This window comes from Xyrauchen texanus, chromosome 50 (genome assembly GCF_025860055.1).
Source record: "Xyrauchen texanus isolate HMW12.3.18 chromosome 50, RBS_HiC_50CHRs, whole genome shotgun sequence".
In the NCBI taxonomy this organism is placed as follows: domain Eukaryota; kingdom Metazoa; phylum Chordata; class Actinopteri; order Cypriniformes; family Catostomidae; genus Xyrauchen; species Xyrauchen texanus.
The window spans coordinates 9,370,245-9,376,576 of NC_068325.1; positions in this window are offsets into that span (position 1 = coordinate 9,370,245).

The following is a 6,332-nucleotide window of genomic DNA, read 5'->3' on the forward strand; positions in this document are numbered from 1 at the left end:
AAAAACCACAGAAGTAACCATGCTAAAAAGTCTTAAAGCAGCCTAAGCTGGTTTACCAGTCTTAGCTGGTCATCCAACCTGGTCTGGCTGGTCTGGTTTTAGAAGGTTTTGGACACTTTTGAGCTGTTCAATCTGGGAGACCAGCTAAAGACCACCTTGGCCTGGCTGGGAAACCAACTTTAATCAAACCAGCTAACACCAGCAAACCACCTTCAGTAAATACTTCAGTAAATTGGGTCCCCTATTTGTGTAAGATATATCTGTATCTGTATAGACAATATGGCAATGCATATGTTTTCTCTACCCCAGTCCACAGTGGTAGTGCTGCAGGACCTGTCTGACTACCTGTAAAAAGGCCTCCTCCATTTGATCTTAATTTGCTGGTGAAACTTAAGTCAAGTCAAGTCAAGTGGTTTGTATTGTCATTCAACCATATACAGTTAGTACAGTACAGAGTGAAACGAGACAACATTCCTCCAGGACCATGTTGCTACATAAAACAACATAGGACAAACACAGAACCACATGAGACTACACAGACTAAATAACATACCTATATAAAGTGCACATGCAAACGTGAGCAAAAAGTACGGGACAGTACAATAAATTACTAAAAATGAACAGGACAGTAGGCACAGTGAGAGACAGTGCAGCGCCGACCAGTACACAGTAGTGCAAAAAGATGACAGTTTCTAAAAATGCCAAATGTAAACATAACATACTATGAGATGCTATGGTGTTCTATGGACATAGCAGTTATTGAGGTAGCAGCCAGGTATATAGTATATATATAGTATATAATATATAGTATTGAGGAGTCTGATGGCTTGGGGGAAGAAACTGTTACACAGTCTGGCCGTGAGGGCCCAAATGCTTTGGTACCTCTTGCCAGATGGCAGGAGGGTGAAGAGTTTGTTTGAGGGGTGTGTTGGATCATCCACAATGCTGGTTGCTTTGCGGATGCAGTGTTTTTTGTAAATGTCTTTGATGGAGGGAAGAGAGACCCCGATGATCTTCTCAGCTGTCCTCACTCTCCTCTACAGGGCTTTGCGGTCCGAAATGGTGCAAGTCCCAAACCAGGCAGTGATGCAGCTGCTCGGGATGCTCTCAATAGTCCCTCTATAGAATGTAGTGAGGATGGGGGGTGGGAGATGTGCTTTCCTCAGGCTAGAAGAAAGTAGAGTCGCTGCTGGTGATAGAGCTGGTGTTGAGGGACCAGGTGAGGTTCTCCGCCAGGTGAACACCAAGGAATTTGGTGCTCTTGACGATCTCCACAGAGGAGCCGTCGATGTTCAGCGGAGATTGTTCATCTTGTGCTCTCCTAAAGTCAACAACCATCTCTTTTGTTTTGTCCACATTCAGAGACAGGTTGTTGGCTCTACACCAGTCCGTTATCCGCTGCACCACCTCTTTGTATGTTGACTCGTCGTTCTTGCTGATGAGACCCACCACGGTCGTGTTATCGGCGAACTTAATGATGTGGTTCGAGCTGTGCGTTGCTGCACAGCCGTGAGTCAGCAGAGTGAACAGCAGTGGACTGAGCACACAGCCCTGGGGGGCCCCAGTGCTCAGTATGGTGGTGGTGGAGATGCTGTTCCCGATCCGGACTGACTGCGGTCTCCCAGTCAGGAAGTCCAGGATCCAGTTGCAGAGGGAGGTGTCCAGGCCCAGCAGGTTCAGCTTTCCATTCAGGTGCTGAGGAATGATTGTTTTGAATGCTGAGCTGAAGTCTATGAACACCATTCGAACGTATGAGTCCTTTTTATCAAGGTGGGTGAGGACCAGATGGAGGGTGGTGGTGATGGCGTCGTCTGTTGAACAGTTGGGACGATACGCAAACTGCAGTGGGTCTAGTGAGGGGGGCAGCTGGGTCTTTATGTGCCTCATGACGAGTGTCTCGAAGCACTTCATGATGATGGGTGTGAATGCGCCGGGGCGGTAGTTTTTCCTCACATCAGACGTGGTAAGACAGAGCACCTGGTCGTTGGGAGGAGGGGTGGTCTTCCTCGCCACCACGTCATTCTGCAACTCAAACCGAGTGTAGAAGTCGTTCAGCGCATCTGGAAGGGAGGCATCTTTGTCACAGGAAACTGATGTTGTCCTGTAGTTGGTGATGGCCTGGATGCCCTGTCACATGCGCCGCATGACGCCGCAGTCCTGGAAGTGACTGTGGATTCTCTGGGCGTGTGCACGCTTTGCCTCTCTGATGGCCAGGGACAGTTTGGCCCTCGCTGTTCTTAGGGCAGCCTTGTCGCCTGCTCTGAAGGCGGAGTCTCGGTCCTCAGCAGCACACGCACCTCCGGTGTCATCCACGGCTTCTGGTTGGAGTCGCCATATGTTGCAGCCGCCCTGAACATGTACCAATCAGTATACTCAAAACAGTCCTGAAGAGCAGATGGCTTCTGCTGGCCAGGTTTTCACCTGCTTCTGGAGGGGTTTTGTGCATCTGATGAGCGGTCTGTATGCTGGAATTAGAGATGTGGTCTTAGTAGCCGGGGTAGGGGCGGGGCTCCGCCCGGTACGCGCCTGGGATGTTTGTGTAAACAAGATCAAGTCCACATACTGATGGAATTTAAGGAGCAATGTCTTGAGATTCGCATGGATGAAATCTCCGGGCTACAATAAACAATCAATCAGGGTGAGCATTCTGCAGTTTACTAATAGCCCCATACATTTCACCAGGCTTTTCCTTGGCGTTAGTGCTGGGGGGAATATAAACTCCAGTTATAATAAAAGTGGTGAAGTCCCGTGGTAAATAAAAAGGTCTGCATCTAACAGTCACAAGCTTCACCAGCAATGATCAGTAACTAGAGACTAGCATAGGGTTATTGAACCATTCCATGTTGATGTAAACACACAAGCCACCACTGCGAGTCTTACCACACAGAGCTGCATTTCTGTTGGGACGAAACGAGGCGAGCTGAATGGCGGCGTCCGGTACTCTGTTGCTGAGCCACGTCTCCATGAAAACAAAGACGCAGCAGTCTCACGCTAGGGTTTTTTTTTTGCCTAGCATGGACCCCCACCCTCTTTCCGTGCTTTCGCTACCTCACACATCGCTTACGACGACCCCTCTCCCTGTCACCAGCATCAGGTGACGCCGAGGACTAGAGTAGCTCCGCGTAGCTTCTCCTGCAGATCATCATGCAGCTTGGTTGTTGCATGAATCTTATATTTTAGCAGTGTCTGGCGATGGTAGACACGAACACCGGTTTCTCCAATGTCCATATGCTGTAAAAGTCGGGCTAAGTGACAAAAATAGCACCATTTTGGATACGGAGTGGCCGCTGCGTGCTGCCGCGCCATCATCTTGTAACACAAGATGTGCCTGGTCGCAGTGATATGCGCTGGAGCTTCAATCCTAAAGTGGCTTATGAAGCTCGTACTTCACAAGTAATACCTGAAAGTGGACACTCTTTAAAATGAACTTTGCTATCTCGTATAGGTACCTCTTGACCAGGTATTCTCAGTAGTGGCTTCTGGGAATGCAAGGGCATATTGGAGGTAAATGAATACACACATCTACATGAAAGCACTTGCAACAATGTATTGGATTAGATTATAAAATGAAGATTAGGAATGTGCTAATCTATGAACTCAGCAATTTGAAATCCAGCAGTATTTTGTCTTAAAATATATTTTTAAATATGTAAATGTTTTACCATGCTGATAGTCTCACATCATTTCCATTTCTGCTCTGCTTGCAGCGTAGAGTTTTGTTGCATTGTGCCATTCTTCTCGCATAGTAATCTTGCCTCTAAAAGTTGTCTTCATCATCTTGTCGCTAGTAGTTGCATCTTAATCTTCTTGTCGCCTACAAGTTGCCTTCGTGCGAAGTGTGAGATGAGTGTCCTGAAAACTGTACTTCTGATTCTGTGGATTATTGGCCTGTGTGGACTATGTCTGTCAGTGCAACTTTCAACAGCACACCTGAGTGGCAACATGGAGATGTGAGTAGAAGAGTCACAGCTCGCACGGTCGTATAGCCAAGAGACTCTGCTGGAGCTACAATCCAAGCTGACTCGTGAGATGACAACAAGCTCCTCCTACAATTTGTTGTTGGGTAACATCCCTCAGGACTTGATTAGAATCGGATTAGAAAATGAAAAGAAACAAGGAAGGAGAGGTGGCATTCAGAACCACCTATGGCGGAGATTCAATTGGCAACCCCTTCTATCTGTTGTTTTTACTAATTTGCACTCATTGTACAAAAAAGTGGATGCGATACGGTAGGACCAGACCAGAAAAAATGATATTCTGGATAAGTGTTTTTTAAATGTTAAAGGTAAAAATTATGATCATAACGTTGTATACATGACCAAACTTAAGAGAAGTAAACCAGAAAGGAAAGTGATAAGAACATGAACAAATTAAAGTAGGGAACAACTGAAAGCCTGCTTTGATTGGGAATTTTTTCAGGAGAGTTCACTAGATGAAATGACAGTAGTTACAAATGATTACATAAATTTTTGTGTACAGCTGATTGTCTCCACAAAGGAGATTACAATTTATTCAAATAACAAATCATACGTGAATATGGACATAAAAAAGTTAAAGCTGCTTTAAAAAAAAGATTCTGGAGCACTTGGACATGTATATTTTCTGTATAAACAAGCCACTAATGAATGGAGCTTTTTGATTTATCTTGAACATTGTCTAGCATTCATTTCATGTGTTATTGTAGTTTACCTTTATAGAGATTAACATTGTTTATATCAATTACTGCACAGGCAAGATCAAGTTAGCTAAAATTACACAGATCAATTCTTATGACACTGTATTTCAAAAGCTTTGCAGTTATGTAAGCTTACCTGTCCAATAAGAAGAATGCCAATTCAGGGTCGGTTTTTATCCCCAAAACTGAACGAAGGTCCCTCCAGGAATCAAATAACCTGCCAATGTTCACTCTAGTTTTTGCTCAACCATAATCATGTTCCCTCTTAGCCAAATTGGATTCAGTAGATACAAGTTTTTTTGTTGTGTTTTTTTTTTTTTTTTGCTTACTTGGAGTTTGTGTAGGAGACCTGTTGTGCTTGGAGCCGGCCATTTGCTGGATTCCATCTCTAAGATAACGTTACCTAGTGTTGCAGAAAATCGTCGATGTTGAATCACGGAAGAGAAGTGATTACTGAGGCACTGAGGCAAGTGCGCATAAACGTCACATCCTTTGGATTTTCCCTGCAAAAGCGATCCACTCCATTCACATGAAAATCAGTCTACAGTCGATAGTAGGCAGGGTTGGGGAGTAACGAAATACATGTAATGGGATTACGTATTTAAAATACAAAATATAAGTAACTGTATTCCACCACAGTTACAATTTAAATAATTGGTAATTAGAATACAGTTACATTCAAAAAGTTTTTTGATTACTGAAGAGATTACTTTGCATTTTATTGTCATTTGTTTAATTTTATATTTAGTCCTTTCAGATGGAAAACATTTATACATATAAATGATGTTTTTCAGAGAATGTATTTGTAGCATTTATTTTGTCTTACTGTACTGTCAGAGTTTTTATAGTCAAAACAAGTGAAAAATCTACCAGTGCTGAAGAAGTAATCCAAAGTATTTAGAATATGTTACTGACCTTGAGTAATCTAACAGAATATGTTACAAATTACATTTTACAGCATTCTGTAATCTGTAGTGGAATACATTTCAAAAGTAACCCTCACAACCCTTTTGAAGTCCGAGAAGGCCTTATTTTGTAAGCTGCATTACAAGCCATTGGCACGTTGGCAAAAAAAAAATATATTCAATTTTAAATATAAAAATTGTTACATATTGCACCTTTAAATGTGATTAAAATAGTTGTAAACACTTAAGAATAAGATAAAATGTACTCTTGTGTGTGTGTGTGTGTGTGTGTGTGTGTGTGTGTGTGTGTGTGTGTGTGTGTGTGTGTGTGTGTGTAAAATAAATATAGTATCACACCGTCCCGGCTTAACACTTGAACTGTAACCCGATGAATGAATGACATGAGATGGTCAGAGGTATCATACAGAGATATTTTTTAATGACTTTGTGTTGCCTCTTGGAGTTTCATGAGCATAAAGTCATATCAGTACGTCCAGAGCGTGTTTTAAAATCTCCCCGCTCTGCTTAACATTGCTATGACATCCCCTGAATACTTTTAAATACTCATGCTAATTACACTTAGACATCAACATCATAGAAACCAATATAGAATATTCTAGACCGGAAGATCAAATACAAATTTTTCAAGATGGCTGCGTGCTAGTTTCTCTGGCGCATAAGATGCAAAATAGTGCTTTATTGTTATTCACCAGCTATATGCAAAATGCAAAAGGTTCTGAGGTCAAAAGCTG